The 16,417-nt window shown below is 43.8% G+C and overlaps 9 non-coding genes across 9 annotated transcripts; 4 read left to right on the forward strand and 5 right to left on the reverse strand.

Annotated features, from left to right (window-relative positions):
* Positions 1–1,219: 1,219 nt before the first annotated feature.
* On the forward strand, positions 1,220–1,292 carry trnar-ccu (transfer RNA arginine (anticodon CCU)). The gene has a single exon. It is a non-coding gene; the product is annotated as a tRNA-Arg (tRNA).
* A 3,511-nt stretch (positions 1,293–4,803) lies between these two features.
* Positions 4,804–4,877, reverse strand: trnan-guu (transfer RNA asparagine (anticodon GUU)). Its single transcript has one exon. It is a non-coding gene; the product is annotated as a tRNA-Asn (tRNA).
* Positions 4,878–5,801: 924 nt separating this feature from the next.
* trnar-ucg (transfer RNA arginine (anticodon UCG)) lies at positions 5,802–5,874 on the forward strand. The gene has a single exon. It is a non-coding gene; the product is annotated as a tRNA-Arg (tRNA).
* Positions 5,875–7,425: 1,551 nt separating this feature from the next.
* Positions 7,426–7,507, reverse strand: trnas-uga (transfer RNA serine (anticodon UGA)). The gene has a single exon. It is a non-coding gene; the product is annotated as a tRNA-Ser (tRNA).
* A 1,537-nt stretch (positions 7,508–9,044) lies between these two features.
* Positions 9,045–9,118, reverse strand: trnan-guu (transfer RNA asparagine (anticodon GUU)). Its single transcript has one exon. It is a non-coding gene; the product is annotated as a tRNA-Asn (tRNA).
* Positions 9,119–10,311: 1,193 nt separating this feature from the next.
* Positions 10,312–10,384, forward strand: trnar-ucg (transfer RNA arginine (anticodon UCG)). Its single transcript has one exon. It is a non-coding gene; the product is annotated as a tRNA-Arg (tRNA).
* Positions 10,385–11,935: 1,551 nt separating this feature from the next.
* trnas-uga (transfer RNA serine (anticodon UGA)) lies at positions 11,936–12,017 on the reverse strand. Its single transcript has one exon. It is a non-coding gene; the product is annotated as a tRNA-Ser (tRNA).
* A 1,537-nt stretch (positions 12,018–13,554) lies between these two features.
* Positions 13,555–13,628, reverse strand: trnan-guu (transfer RNA asparagine (anticodon GUU)). Its single transcript has one exon. It is a non-coding gene; the product is annotated as a tRNA-Asn (tRNA).
* Positions 13,629–14,821: 1,193 nt separating this feature from the next.
* Positions 14,822–14,894, forward strand: trnar-ucg (transfer RNA arginine (anticodon UCG)). Its single transcript has one exon. It is a non-coding gene; the product is annotated as a tRNA-Arg (tRNA).
* Positions 14,895–16,417: the final 1,523 nt, after the last annotated feature.

Consider the following 16,417-nt stretch of genomic DNA (forward strand, 5'->3'; position numbering starts at 1 on the left):
ACAGAAAGAAGGAAGTAACAATAACGGAGAATTGTGTGCAAGGATTTTAGAAGCTGCGCAGCCCTGCAGTTTCAATAGCCCTTTTATTCGTGTTAGATGCTGGAATTGCCTTTTTTTGACGCTCTTACGAATGCGATGTCAACGAAAACAGAACAAAGCACAAAAAACCCTCAAGTCCTGCAGTTGGATAGAATGCCGTTACGCGTCCAAGCCGTATTTGACTTCATCCTACCATTGCAACACGGGGCGTATATGGAAACGAACACACGCTACGAATTGTCTCTAATCAGTCCCTACAGTTGTAAGGCGCCTGGAAGCGTGCACCCCCATCATTAATCTTTGCGCATCTGTGCAAGGTAAACTCTGGAGCAGTCTTTGAAATGGCTCAAAGGAAACACGTGATTGATTCCATGTGCATCTGGGGTTCATTTATTTATTTACATTTAATTCAAGGGAAAGGCTTGGGTCAGTTTCAGACGGCCTCCAACAGCGAGATTCAAGCGCCCCACCTTCAGCCCAATCTGCGCCGCCAGAACGACAACGGCTCCTCTGCTCTCCGGGGTGCGGTTGTGACCCCTTAACCTAAAGTGTTGGTGGCAGACAAATGGAGACTAACAGGTGATGTCCTAGGACATGACTACATTGTGACACTCGGTGGGGATGGTGACCATTGCTTGGAAAAGAGTGCGAGGCCCCTTTAGAAAAACATTTTGTTAACAGGCATTCTGCCTCAGCCTAAACACCTATAGCTTGCAAAGCGCATGCTATTAGACAGGCACCTCTGCAAGACCTTAAGAGTCTCTTAAACTAGTGATAGTAAGGTGTTCCCAATGGGCGATGTTTGGCTTTCAAATCATCTCTCCGTGGAAGCGCCGAGATGCAACTGTTTAAGGTTTAGAAGCAGCTGACTGTTTCACTACCTAGCTGATCACTGTTAGTCAGGGAGCTCAGAGGTGAAAAGCCTGTCTGAGAGACAATTCGCCGTCGATCAGTTCAATATGTTCCGTACCAGCTCGGCGCACCTGAGATCATCTTGGTAGCCGTGTAGCTCAGATGAGTGAGAGTGTGTGTGTGTGTACCACCGTGATTGGATGCCGGTCCTTCTCAGGTCACAGTAAACCTTCTGCTGCCTAACTTTCCTAATTTTGGGGATCCCTTTGAAAAAGCAAAGGAAAAAAAAAACTGGCTCTTCATCAGCGTGATCGACCCAACCCAGTGTGCCCCAGTGGCCTAATGGATAAGGCACTGGCCTCCTAAGCCAGGGATTGTGGGTTCGAGTCCCATCTGGGGTGCTACTGTCCCTTTTTGAGCGTACAAATGTCCTTTTGATTTGCAAAGCTGCAACCCCACCTTACTCAGTGAGCGTCTCTGCTTTTCTCTCACATACAGTTGGGAGATGTCTTGCACTGAACGGCCTGCTTCAGATCACGCCACAGCACTTCAATGGGATTGGGGTCAGGACTCTTACTCGGCCATCCCAAAATACGGAATTTCTATTGTTTCAGCCACTCTGTTGTTGATGTACTCCTTTGTTTTTGTCATGCTGCATGACCCAGCGTCTTTCGAGTTTTAGATCACAGGCAGACACCCTGACATTCTGCTGTAGAATTTCCTGATACATCTTGGAATTCATCGGTCCCTCGATGATTGCAAGCTGTACAGCCTCCGCTATGCTTCCCAGGTGGGATGAGGTTTTGGAGTTGGTATGCAGTGTTTTGTTATCTCCAAACATAACGTTGTGCACATTTACCAACATGTTCAACTTTTGTCACTGTCCACAGAACATTGTTCCAGGAGTTGCTGTGGAACATCCATGTGGTCTTTAGCAAACTTGAGAGGGGCAGTGGTGGTTTTTTTGGGGGGGAGAGCAGTGGTTTCCTCCATGGTGACCTCGCATGATCACCACTCCTGTTCAGATTTCTTCTTATGGTGGACTCATAAACACAGACGTAAGACAAAGTCAACCACCTGTTCGCTAGATCCCATCCCCACTCAGCTAGTCAAAGATTCCCTCGAAGGACTGGCAGGACCTATAATTAGTATGATGAATGCATCGCTTGCGTCAGGCGTTGTACCTGATCAATTTAAGGTAGCGGTTGTTAGACCGCTCTTAAGAAGTCAAATTTGGATCAACAAGTTCTTAACAACTACAGGCCTGTCTCAAAGGTCCCATTTCAATCTAAAAGTCTAGGGAGAATAGTTGTTGCCCAACGTCAATCATATCTGGATTCAAATAATATACTTGAGAAATTTTAGTCTGGTTTCTGAAACTGCATTAACAAGAGTCGTAAATGATATTCTCTTAGCTACTGATGCAGGGAATGCAACAGTGCTTGTGCTTTGCTTCTAGATCTTAGAGCTGCCTTTGACACGGTTGACCTCTCTGTTTTGTTACACAGGCTTGAGTTTGAGGTTGGCTTATCTGGAACCGTCCTTCAGTGGTTTACTTCACATTTTACTCATCGTTTTCATTATGTTCAAATATCTAATAATTGTACTGCTTCATCAATGTCACCAGTTCAATTTGGGGTACCAGAAGATCAGTGCTGGGACCAATATTGCTCTCTCTCTCTACATGCTGCTGCTAGGTAGGATAATATGAAAAAATAATATGAACTTTCATTCATATGCTGATGACACTCAAATAAACATTTTGTTTACACCAAACGACAACTCTTCTATTATCAGTTTAGTTAAATGCATTAAGGAAGGAAATACTTGGATGTGTGAAAACTTTTTGTTACTCAACTCTGAGAAAAATGAGGATCTGTTGATCGGAGGCAACAATACTGATAGGACTACTATAACTTCAGCACTTAACTCAGAGGATTTAAACATCTGCCTCAAAGAGACAGCACGTTACCTAGGCGGCATATTAGACACAAGGCTCTTAACAACTTGCATTGTTAAGTGCCTTGGGACAACCTTGTTGTGAAAGGTGCTATATAGAAATACATTGATTTGAATTGAATTGACAATGTAAAATGTTGTGTGTGTTGTTTGTTAAACAAGACTGTCTTTATTTATCAAAAAATAAAAGGAATTTGCTAGGAATGCAAACGTTAGGTTGCGCTTCTTCATGCTGCATCGTCGGCATGAGTGGAGCTTTTTAAACGTCTGTACTTACTGTGCCCCATAAGAAATCGTTTGTCCCCATTCAAAAGAGATTGTGCGATGTCCTGCAGTGTTCGCAAAGCAAACCTTTGACAGTTTGAAAAGAGGAATTTATTCTGCTTCCTGTGCGTGCAGTAGTTACAAAGTTGAACGTCTTTACACGATCTGCTGCAGTTTTCAGTGGGCGGGCTTTGTCAGAGGGCTTGGAAAAACGCACTGTGTTTCGGCTCGGGAAACATCATGAGAAGTGTCCTGCATGTTTTCTGTGTATAGCTGTCTTTTAACGCATACAGAATTCATTCGAAATCATTGATTTCTCCAATTAACAAGGTTCCCTTAAAGGATGAGTCAAAGTAACGTCTAATCGGATTAGTTTCCTTAGAGCTGGTTCAGAGTTTGCTCAAGAGTTTACCTTTCACAGATGCGCAAAGAAAAATGTTGGGGGTGCACGCTTCAAGGTGCCTTACAGCTGTAGGGAGTGATTCGAGACGATTTGTGGCGTGTGCTCGTTCCCATATACCGTACGCCCCGGGGTGCAGTGCTAAGATGAAGTACAATACCGCTTGGGCACGTAACGGCGTTACACGCAAGTGCGGGACGTGAGGCTTTTCGTTTGTTCATTTTGTTTTGCTCTGCTTTGCTTTGTTTCGTGGTCAAGAGGCGTAAGGTAAGTCGTAATCCAGGGAGAACACTGGTGGCAAACAGTCCGAGGTGAGAGGCGAGGTCCAAAGTCGAAAAGGCAGAAGGGGAGTCCAATATCCAGAATAAACGAGGTAATGGAAAAAACGCCAGGTAGAGCTCTCAAGGAGTAGACTCAATACCAGCGGGAAGCAAGTAAAGATGGTAAAAATAGCACTGCGTACCCCACGGTGGAGTGTGTGCAGGTGGGTTAACTCGTGCGGCGGCGTTTGTTAATAATCACCCTCTGCTGGTGCTGTTTAGATTGCTTAAGAGTTGGTCTTAACTGCCTGGCGGTCATGACAAGCTCCTCTTTAAGCTGTGGTTTAGTTTTGCATTCATGTGTTTCTAGAGCAGTTATTTATGGGGGTGGGTGGGTCCTTCACAGAGGCTCAGGACAAATCCCCTGCATGAAAGTCTACTGTGTGCGTTCAAACAGTCACAGGTCAAGAGCCAGGCAGGAGGACAATGGACAGATGAGCCAACGAACTAAAAATAAAAGAACAGATATGAAAAAGCCACCATCTTTTTCTTTTTGACATTTTCCGACTTTCATGCAAGCCAGGACAAAGTTGCTCGTAGCTACTTGTGGATTCAAATACTCTATCGAGTGCTTTGATGAGTTTTTGCAATTTGATTGTCGTCCTGTCAGCCTGTTTCTGTTTTTTTTTTTCAATCTAGGGATGGAAAGTATGAGGGAAATGATGGAGCAATCAATAACCGCTCCGGAAAAATGGCAGAAAGAAATGGTCCGTCACTAAGGACATTTGTGAAGCAGAGGAGTGACATCACCACAAAGGCGACACATTCTGCTGATGGTTTTGGTGAATAATGATTGAGGCGCGTTAAGAGAAAGGTAGCTGTGTCAGCATGCGTAGGCTGCAAACGATCAAGCAAAGGTTTACTCCATGCTGAAAAGAGAAGAAAAGAAGCACAACGTTTCGACTGTGGAGCCTTCTGCGCCATCTTCTTTAGCGGTGATGATGTTTACATTGGAAAAACGGAGACATGCGTCCCTGGGTGGGCTTGAACCACCAACCTTTCGGTTAACAGCCGAACGCGCTAACCGATTGCGCCACAGAGACTGACGGCCGCTTGTGCTACCTACATTTGCAGGTTTATGGTCAAAGAAAACAATCACTTGCGCTTCTTGCAGCCGGCAATCTTTTTCCACTGACAACCAAGAAATGGATTTCATCTTTCACAAGCTGTATGGATTTCTTCAAAAACAAGTTATTCCAGAAAGGAAATGAATTCTTGCATTAAACTGAACCAAGCTGTACATGTTTGTCTGAAATGATACATTCGGCACAACAAGACACGGAGAGAGGCACCGCTGGTATTCAGACCCAGGATCGCCTGCTTACTAATTTCTATACTTATTGATAGAATAAAAACGATATGTCATGTACTGTAAGGGAAATGTCTCTTTTCATGGGGAAAGCTAGCACCAGCAAATGTTGTGTTTAGAAGAAGTGATTTAACATGACACGTGACCTAATTTACCGGAGCAAAAGCTCACCCAGCAAGCCCTGCTTTACTTCTACAGGAGAGAAGTACTGTAGAGTCTGCAAGATGTTCAGCTGGGTAGCTACGTCAGCATGCCTCGGCTGCAAAGGAACAAGTACTAGGTTTATTGCATGCTGAAAAGAGAAGAACGGAAACACAGCGTTTCGACTGTGAGGTCTTCTCACACCTGAAGAAGCCTCACACCTGTAAAAGGCTCCATGGTTTTCTTTCTTCTCTTTTCAACATGGAATACACCTATTGTCTGCAAGATGTGACAATTTCATGGTGTTTTGGAAGAAAACCTTTTTTCTTTGAATTCAAAATCAATCGGAATTTCAGCACAACACATCAACACTTTTTCTGTTTTAAGGAGATGATATTTTAAACCTGACAAAAATAGTAGGAAACACAAGTTTCTTGCTGTGAAAATTTAGATGGGGAAGTGTACTACTAGTAGCAGTGTAGAGCTCTCTGTGGTGGAGTGCAAGCGCATGTTCTATGGGCCAGTGGCGTAATGGATAACGCGTCTGACTTCGGATCAGAAGATTGTAGGTTCGAGTCCTGCCTGGCTCGTGAGGCTTTTAAACCTCTCAGGTTCCTAGGTAACAGGTTGCCGTCATGTATATGAACTATAGAAAAGCATTTGCCACAACCCGTAAATTAGCACGCAAGTGCGGGCTGGTGAACACAGAACTGTATGGAGATCATCTCCAGCTCCGAGCTCAATTGCAATGAAAAAACATGCAGAACAGAACTGGAGAGCAGCTGAATTTGTGCTCAGTAGGGTGGGGAGGACTCAGCATTGCTATTGTTCTAATTGGCATGAACTGCAGGGGATCTGAATCAGAACATGTCAGTCAGTTTGATCATTGCGTCAATATGTAGGCCACGTTAATACAGAATTATTACTTTGTCTGTCTCGTCTTTGTATATAGCTGAATGTCCCTGACAATTTCATGTTAGTTTTTAAGAACGACATTGGTGCTAATATATACATATATAGCATATAAGGAACACGTAAAAGTTTAGTCCATGCTGAAAGGATAAGAAAACCGCCACAACGTTTCATCTTGGAATAAATCTTTACTTGTTGTTTTGCAGCCTACCCATTCTGACCTAACTCCTCCCTTGAAATTCCCTAACAGATAAGGGTACGTAACGGCTCATGCGATGCTCAGTTGCAATTTGTCCCAAAACAAACAAGAACAGCAGCTGAGGGTTTGAGTTTGAACATGCACTGTATTAAAGCAGCTTTTATTTCCATTGATAAATGCTAGATATTCCTACAGAGATTCTCCAGGTGAGTAAGCGATTCCTGTTTCTGTTTCTATTTCTGTTTCATATATACAGTATATATATGTTACATGTGTCTCTGCAATAGTATAAATGTGTTATACACTATCAGGGGCTGCTTTTTTGTGCACCTCATCTACAACAAGGGTTTTTTTTTTCATTTATGTTTGTGGACCTTCACCATTTGAGGAAGTGAGTTAGATAAGAAAGTTACAGGTATGGTGAGCAATGACTGACAAAGGCACGTACTGCGTATTCCTTACAGAAGTGTAAGCAATTTGTTCTAAAAAACACCGGCTAAAGTCCAACATCGTTAGCAATCTTATTACTTAAACAGAATTAACATCAATAAACTGTAAGGTGCTGGTACATGCGAGTAGATTTGATCTTCTATTAAACAAAAATGCAATTACAGCTCTAAAAAGGTCAACCTAGACTTCTGTAACAGATCTGTTCAGGTCATCGCTGTTTCTCTGACCTTGTGAGTCTTTGGAATTTTAAAAGTGTATTTTGCTTGCCTTTCATGTGGTCTGTGTACAAGTCACTGTGGCGTATGCGGTCCTACACAGCCTTGCTATAGACGTGACGAGCCTCCGCTATGTTGCAATGGAGAACAGGTTCAGTACGGAGCTGCCGAGAAAATTCAGCTGGAAAGCTCGTTGCAGAAAAGCATCGTTCTCTGTGTCCAGCGGCAAAGCGTCCATCGTGGGTGCTGAAGAATCGATTTCACAGGCTGTGGGTCCAGGCGATTTAGAGTGTTAAAGGTCCCAGCGAAAACGAAACGGCGCTGGTCCTTTTACACGCACGCACGCAACCAAATGCAAAGGACGCCGTAGTCGGCAGGATTTGAACCTGCGCGGGGAGACCCCAACGGATTTCAAGTCCGTCACCTTAACCACTCGGCCACGACTACAGCGAGCGCCGCGGCCGCTGCCTTCTTGCTACAATCGAACAGGGAGTGCGAGGCGGCGGCGGCAGCGGAGGCAACTTTTTTCAAGTTCGCTCTCCGTTTAAGAAACCTTTTACGCCATACGTGCAAGCACACACACACACACCTCAGAGGACTTAAGGGTGGCTTCAAGTTGGAATGATAAAGTCTCCCCGTTCGGACATGAAAACAGAACGTTCTTAGACAGAAAGCAATCAACAACAGAGACATCTGGACGACGATTTTAGTCACTGCACTTTGAATAGCATTTTTACTCCAGTTACAGGAGATGCACCAATGGCCCTTGACCTACGCTCTTACCAATGCCTTGAACATTCAAACAAAACAGCCCTCAAGTCCTGCGGTTTAATATAACGCTGTTACGTGTCGAGGCAGTATTTGACTCTGTCCTACCGTTGAGACACGGGGCGTATATGGAAATGAACACATGCTACGGATCGTCTCTAATCGGTCCCTACAGTTGGAAGGCTCCTTGAAGCGTGCACCCCCATCATTCATCTTTGCGCATCTGTGAAAGGTAGACTCTTGAGCAATGTTTGAGCCAGCTCTAAGGCAACTAGTGCTATTGGACAGACACCTCTGGAAGATCCTAAGAGTCTCTTAACACCACTTCCAGCAGCAAGCTTAATTGTTCGCTGGAGGTCTCCCACCCAGGTACTGACCAGGCAAAGAATCACCAGTACATTGAATGAGGAAGTTAATCCTGAAATCCAATTACATATCTCAAGGTAAGACAAATCCATAAGAACATGTCTTAGTATTACTTCGTTTACATTAGTATGGCACTGAGTTGGAGCTCCTCTTTAAGCTGTGGTTTAGTTTTGCATTCATGTGTTTCTAGAGCAGTTATTTATGGGGGTGGGTGGGTCTTCCACAGAGGCTCAGGACAAATCCCCCGCCTGAAAGTCTAATGTGTGCGTTCAGACAGTCACAGGTCAAGAGCCAGGCAGGAGGACAATGGACAGAAGAGCCAACGAACTAAAAATAAAAGAACAGATATGAAAAAGCCACCATCTTTTTCTTTTTGACATTTTCCGACTTTCATACAAGCCAGGACAAAGTTGCTCGAAGCTACTTGTGGATTCAAATACTCTATCGAGTGCTTTGATGAGTTTTTGCAATTTGATTGTCGTCCTGTCAGCCTGTTTCTGTTTTTTTTTTTTCAATCTAGGGATGGAAAGTATGAGGGAAATGATGGAGCAATCAATAACCGCTCCGGAAAAATGGCAGAAAGAAATGGTCCGTCACTAAGGACATTTGTGAAGCAGAGGAGTGACATCACCACAAAGGCGACACATTCTGCTGATGGTTTTGGTGAATAATGATTGAGGCGCGTTAAGAGAAAGGTAGCTGTGTCAGCATGCGTAGGCTGCAAACGATCAAGCAAAGGTTTACTCCATGCTGAAAAGAGAAGAAAAGAAGCACAACGTTTCGACTGTGGAGCCTTCTGCGCCATCTTCTTTAGCGGTGATGATGTTTACATTGGAAAAACGGAGACATGCATCCCTGGGTGGGCTTGAACCACCAACCTTTCGGTTAACAGCCGAACGCACTAACCGATTGCGCCACAGAGACTGACGGCCGCTTGTGCTCCCTACATTTGCAGGTTTATGGTCAAAGAAAACAATCACTTGCGCTTCTTGCAGCCGGCAATCTTTTTCCACTGACAACCAAGAAATGGATTTCATCTTTCACAAGCTGTATGGATTTCTTCAAAAACAAGTTATTCCAGAAAGGAAATGAATTCTTGCATTAAACTGAACCAAGCTGTACATGTTTGTCTGAAATGATACATTCGGCACAACAAGACACGGAGAGAGGCACCGCTGGTATTCAGACCCAGGATCGCCTGCTTACTAGGCGGGCACTTTAAGCCACTAGGGAACAGCGCCAGCGGAGCACCGCGCTTTTACAGACACTTGGACACATCTGCGTTCGGTGTGCACTTAACCTGCTCTCTGAGCCCGTTGCCTCCGTCCCATTTAATAGCAGAACTGACGCCAAGAGAAATGATGAGAAATGGCATTTATCGGGCACTTTTCATGTCCAAGGAGCTCAATGCCCTTGACACCTCCCCAAGGCGACAGAGCTGTGCATTCTTTGGCGACACCATTTTTTCTTTTGTTTAATTTCTATACTTATTGATAGAATAAAAACGATATGTCATGTACTGTAAGGGAAATGTCTCTTTTCATGGGGAAAGCTAGCACCAGCAAATGTTGTGTTTAGAAGAAGTGATTTAACATGACACGTGACCTAATTTACCGGAGCAAAAGCTCACCCAGCAAGCCCTGCTTTACTTCTACAGGAGAGAAGTACTGTAGAGTCTGCAAGATGTTCAGCTGGGTAGCTACGTCAGCATGCCTCGGCTGCAAAGGAACAAGTACTAGGTTTATTGCATGCTGAAAAGAGAAGAACGGAAACACAGCGTTTCGACTGTGAGGTCTTCTCACACCTGAAGAAGCCTCACACCTGTAAAAGGCTCCATGGTTTTCTTTCTTCTCTTTTCAACATGGAATACACCTATTGTCTGCAAGATGTGACAATTTCATGGTGTTTTGGAAGAAAACCTTTTTTCTTTGAATTCAAAATCAATCGGAATTTCAGCACAACACATCAACACTTTTTCTGTTTTAAGGAGATGATATTTTAAACCTGACAAAAATAGTAGGAAACACAAGTTTCTTGCTGTGAAAATTTAGATGGGGAAGTGTACTACTAGTAGCAGTGTAGAGCTCTCTGTGGTGGAGTACAAGCGCATGTTCTATGGGCCAGTGGCGTAATGGATAACGCGTCTGACTTCGGATCAGAAGATTGTAGGTTCGAGTCCTGCCTGGCTCGTGAGGCTTTTAAACCTCTCAGGTTCCTAGGTAACAGGTTGCCGTCATGTATATGAACTATAGAAAAGCATTTGCCACAACCCGTAAATTAGCACGCAAGTGCGGGCTGGTGAACACAGAACTGTATGGAGATCATCTCCAGCTCCGAGCTCAATTGCAATGAAAAAACATGCAGAACAGAACTGGAGCGCAGCTGAATTTGTGCTCAGTAGGGTAGGGAGGACTCAGCATTGCTATTGTTCTAATTGGCATGAACTGCAGGGGATCTGAATCAGAACATGTCAGTCAGTTTGATCATTGCGTCAATATGTAGGCCACGTTAATACAGAATTATTACTTTGTCTGTCTCGTCTTTGTATATAGCTGAATGTCCCTGACAATTTCATGTTAGTTTTTAAGAACGACATTGGTGCTAATATATACATATATAGCATATAAGGAACACGTAAAAGTTTAGTCCATGCTGAAAAGATAAGAAAACCGCCACAACGTTTCATCTTGGAATAAATCTTTACTTGTTGTTTTGCAGCCTACCCATTCTGACCTAACTCCTCCCTTGAAATTCCCTAACAGATAAGGGTACGTAACGGCTCATGCGATGCTCAGTTGCAATTTGTCCCAAAACAAACAAGAACAGCAGCTGAGGGTTTGAGTTTGAACATGCACTGTATTAAAGCAGCTTTTATTTCCATTGATAAATGCTAGATATTCCTACAGAGATTCTCCAGGTGAGTAAGCGATTCCTGTTTCTGTTTCTATTTCTGTTTCATATATACAGTATATATATGTTACATGTGTCTCTGCAATAGTATAAATGTGTTATACACTATCAGGGGCTGCTTTTTTGTGCACCTCATCTACAACAAGGGTTTTTTTTTTCATTTATGTTTGTGGACCTTCACCATTTGAGGAAGTGAGTTAGATAAGAAAGTTACAGGTATGGTGAGCAATGACTGACAAAGGCACGTACTGCGTATTCCTTACAGAAGTGTAAGCAATTTGTTCTAAAAAACACCGGCTAAAGTCCAACATCGTTAGCAATCTTATTACTTAAACAGAATTAACATCAATAAACTGTAAGGTGCTGGTACATGCGAGTAGATTTGATCTTCTATTAAACAAAAATGCAATTACAGCTCTAAAAAGGTCAACCTAGACTTCTGTAACAGATCTGTTCAGGTCATCGCTGTTTCTCTGACCTTGTGAGTCTTTGGAATTTTAAAAGTGTATTTTGCTTGCCTTTCATGTGGTCTGTGTACAAGTCACTGTGGCGTATGCGGTCCTACACAGCCTTGCTATAGACGTGACGAGCCTCCGCTATGTTGCAATGGAGAACAGGTTCAGTCCGGAGCTGCCGAGAAAATTCAGCTGGAAAGCTCGTTGCAGAAAAGCATCGTTCTCTGTGTCCAGCAGCAAAGCGTCCATCGTGGGTGCTGAAGATTCGATTTCACAGGCTGTGGGTCCAGGCAATTTAGAGTGTTAAAGGTCCCAGCGAAAACGAAACGGCGCTGGTCCTTTTACACGCACGCACGCAACCAAATGCAAAGGACGCCGTAGTCGGCAGGATTTGAACCTGCGCGGGGAGACCCCAACGGATTTCAAGTCCGTCACCTTAACCACTCGGCCACGACTACAGCAAGCGCCACGGCCGCTGCCTTCTTGCTACAATCGAACAGGGAGTGCGAGGCGGCGGCGGCAGCGGAGGCAACTTTTTTCAAGTTCGCTCTCCGTTTAAGAAACCTTTTACGCCATACGTGCAAGCACACACACACACACCTCAGAGGACTTAAGGGTGGCTTCAAGTTGGAATGATAAAGTCTCCCCGTTCGGACATGAAAACAGAACGTTCTTAGACAGAAAGCAATCAACAACAGAGACATCTGGACGACGATTTTAGTCACTGCACTTTGAATAGCATTTTTACTCCAGTTACAGGAGATGCACCAATGGCCCTTGACCAACGCTCTTACCAATGCCTTGAACATTCAAACAAAACAGCCCTCAAGTCCTGCGGTTTAATATAACGCTGTTACGTGTCGAGGCAGTATTTGACTCTGTCCTACCGTTGAGACACGGGGCGTATATGGAAATGAACACATGCTACGGATCGTCTCTAATCGGTCCCTACAGTTGGAAGGCTCCTTGAAGCGTGCACCCCCATCATTCATCTTTGCGCATCTGTGAAAGGTAGACTCTTGAGCAATGTTTGAGCCAGCTCTAAGGCAACTAGTGCTATTGGACAGACACCTCTGGAAGATCCTAAGAGTCTCTTAACACCACTTCCAGCAGCAAGCTTAATTGTTCGCTGGAGGTCTCCCACCCAGGTACTGACCAGGCAAAGAATCACCAGTACATTGAATGAGGAAGTTAATCCTGAAATCCAATTACATATCTCAAGGTAAGACAAATCCATAAGAACATGTCTTAGTATTACTTCGTTTACATTAGTATGGCACTGAGTTGGAGCTCCTCTTTAAGCTGTGGTTTAGTTTTGCATTCATGTGTTTCTAGAGCAGTTATTTATGGGGGTGGGTGGGTCTTCCACAGAGGCTCAGGACAAATCCCCCGCCTGAAAGTCTAATGTGTGCGTTCAGACAGTCACAGGTCAAGAGCCAGGCAGGAGGACAATGGACAGAAGAGCCAACGAACTAAAAATAAAAGAACAGATATGAAAAAGCCACCATCTTTGTCTTTTTGACATTTTCCGACTTTCATACAAGCCAGGACAAAGTTGCTCGTAGCTACTTGTGGATTCAAATACTCTATCGAGTGCTTTGATGAGTTTTTGCAATTTGATTGTCGTCCTGTCAGCCTGTTTCTGTTTTTTTTTTTTCAATCTAGGGATGGAAAGTATGAGGGAAATGATGGAGCAATCAATAACCGCTCCGGAAAAATGGCAGAAAGAAATGGTCCGTCACTAAGGACATTTGTGAAGCAGAGGAGTGACATCACCACAAAGGCGACACATTCTGCTGATGGTTTTGGTGAATAATGATTGAGGCGCGTTAAGAGAAAGGTAGCTGTGTCAGCATGCGTAGGCTGCAAACGATCAAGCAAAGGTTTACTCCATGCTGAAAAGAGAAGAAAAGAAGCACAACGTTTCGACTGTGGAGCCTTCTGCGCCATCTTCTTTAGCGGTGATGATGTTTACATTGGAAAAACGGAGACATGCGTCCCTGGGTGGGCTTGAACCACCAACCTTTCGGTTAACAGCCGAACGCGCTAACCGATTGCGCCACAGAGACTGACGGCCGCTTGTGCTCCCTACATTTGCAGGTTTATGGTCAAAGAAAACAATCACTTGCGCTTCTTGCAGCCGGCAATCTTTTTCCACTGACAACCAAGAAATGGATTTCATCTTTCACAAGCTGTATGGATTTCTTCAAAAACAAGTTATTCCAGAAAGGAAATGAATTCTTGCATTAAACTGAACCAAGCTGTACATGTTTGTCTGAAATGATACATTCGGCACAACAAGACACGGAGAGAGGCACCGCTGGTATTCAGACCCAGGATCGCCTGCTTACTAGGCGGGCACTTTAAGCCACTAGGGAACAGCGCCAGCGGAGCACCGCGCTTTTACAGACACTTGGACACATCTGCGTTCGGTGTGCACTTAACCTGCTCTCTGAGCCCGTTGCCTCCGTCCCATTTAATAGCAGAACTGACGCCAAGAGAAATGATGAGAAATGGCATTTATCGGGCACTTTTCATGTCCAAGGAGCTCAATGCCCTTGACACCTCCTCAAGGCGACAGAGCTGTGCATTCTTTGGCGACACCATTTTTTCTTTTGTTTAATTTCTATACTTATTGATAGAATAAAAACGATATGTCATGTACTGTAAGGGAAATGTCTCTTTTCATGGGGAAAGCTAGCACCAGCAAATGTTGTGTTTAGAAGAAGTGATTTAACATGACACGTGACCTAATTTACCGGAGCAAAAGCTCACCCAGCAAGCCCTGCTTTACTTCTACAGGAGAGAAGTACTGTAGAGTCTGCAAGATGTTCAGCTGGGTAGCTACGTCAGCATGCCTCGGCTGCAAAGGAACAAGTACTAGGTTTATTGCATGCTGAAAAGAGAAGAACGGAAACACAGCGTTTCGACTGTGAGGTCTTCTCACACCTGAAGAAGCCTCACACCTGTAAAAGGCTCCATGGTTTTCTTTCTTCTCTTTTCAACATGGAATACACCTATTGTCTGCAAGATGTGACAATTTCATGGTGTTTTGGAAGAAAACCTTTTTTCTTTGAATTCAAAATCAATCGGAATTTCAGCACAACACATCAACACTTTTTCTGTTTTAAGGAGATGATATTTTAAACCTGACAAAAATAGTAGGAAACACAAGTTTCTTGCTGTGAAAATTTAGATGGGGAAGTGTACTACTAGTAGCAGTGTAGAGCTCTCTGTGGTGGAGTACAAGCGCATGTTCTATGGGCCAGTGGCGTAATGGATAACGCGTCTGACTTCGGATCAGAAGATTGTAGGTTCGAGTCCTGCCTGGCTCGTGAGGCTTTTAAACCTCTCAGGTTCCTAGGTAACAGGTTGCCGTCATGTATATGAACTATAGAAAAGCATTTGCCACAACCCGTAAATTAGCACGCAAGTGCGGGCTGGTGAACACAGAACTGTATGGAGATCATCTCCAGCTCCGAGCTCAATTGCAATGAAAAAACATGCAGAACAGAACTGGAGCGCAGCTGAATTTGTGCTCAGTAGGGTAGGGAGGACTCAGCATTGCTATTGTTCTAATTGGCATGAACTGCAGGGGATCTGAATCAGAACATGTCAGTCAGTTTGATCATTACGTCAATATGTAGGCCACGTTAATACAGAATTATTACTTTGTCTGTCTCGTCTTTGTATATAGCTGAATGTCCCTGACAATTTCATGTTAGTTTTTAAGAACGACATTGGTGCTAATATATACATATATAGCATATAAGGAACACGTAAAAGTTTAGTCCATGCTGAAAAGATAAGAAAACCGCCACAACGTTTCATCTTGGAATAAATCTTTACTTGTTGTTTTGCAGCCTACCCATTCTGACCTAACTCCTCCCTTGAAATTCCCTAACAGATAAGGGTACGTAACGGCTCATGCGATGCTCAGTTGCAATTTGTCCCAAAACAAACAAGAACAGCAGCTGAGGGTTTGAGTTTGAACATGCACTGTATTAAAGCAGCTTTTATTTCCATTGATAAATGCTAGATATTCCTACAGAGATTCTCCAGGTGAGTAAGCGATTCCTGTTTCTGTTTCTATTTCTGTTTCATATATACAGTATATATATGTTACATGTGTCTCTGCAATAGTATAAATGTGTTATACACTATCAGGGGCTGCTTTTTTGTGCACCTCATCTACAACAAGGGTTTTTTTTTCATTTATGTTTGTGGACCTTCACCATTTGAGGAAGTGAGTTAGATAAGAAAGTTACAGGTATGGTGAGCAATGACTGACAAAGGCACGTACTGCGTATTCCTTACAGAAGTGTAAGCAATTTGTTCTAAAAAACACCGGCTAAAGTCCAACATCGTTAGCAATCTTATTACTTAAACAGAATTAACATCAATAAACTGTAAGGTGCTGGTACATGCGAGTAGATTTGATCTTCTATTAAACAAAAATGCAATTACAGCTCTAAAAAGGTCAACCTAGACTTCTGTAACAGATCTGTTCAGGTCATCGCTGTTTCTCTGACCTTGTGAGTCTTTGGAATTTTAAAAGTGTATTTTGCTTGCCTTTCATGTGGTCTGTGTACAAGTCACTGTGGCGTATGCGGTCCTACACAGCCTTGCTATAGACGTGACGAGCCTCCGCTATGTTGCAATGGAGAACAGGTTCAGTACGGAGCTGCCGAGAAAATTCAGCTGGAAAGCTCGTTGCAGAAAAGCATCGTTCTCTGTGTCCAGCGGCAAAGCGTCCATCGTGGGTGCTGAAGAATCGATTTCACAGGCTGTGGGTCCAGGCGATTTAGAGTGTTAAAGGTCCCAGCGAAAACGAAACGGCGCTGGTCCTTTTACACGC

Source organism: Lepisosteus oculatus, unplaced genomic scaffold, assembly GCF_040954835.1.
Source record: "Lepisosteus oculatus isolate fLepOcu1 unplaced genomic scaffold, fLepOcu1.hap2 HAP2_SCAFFOLD_78, whole genome shotgun sequence".
Taxonomy (NCBI): Eukaryota; Metazoa; Chordata; class Actinopteri; order Semionotiformes; family Lepisosteidae; genus Lepisosteus; species Lepisosteus oculatus.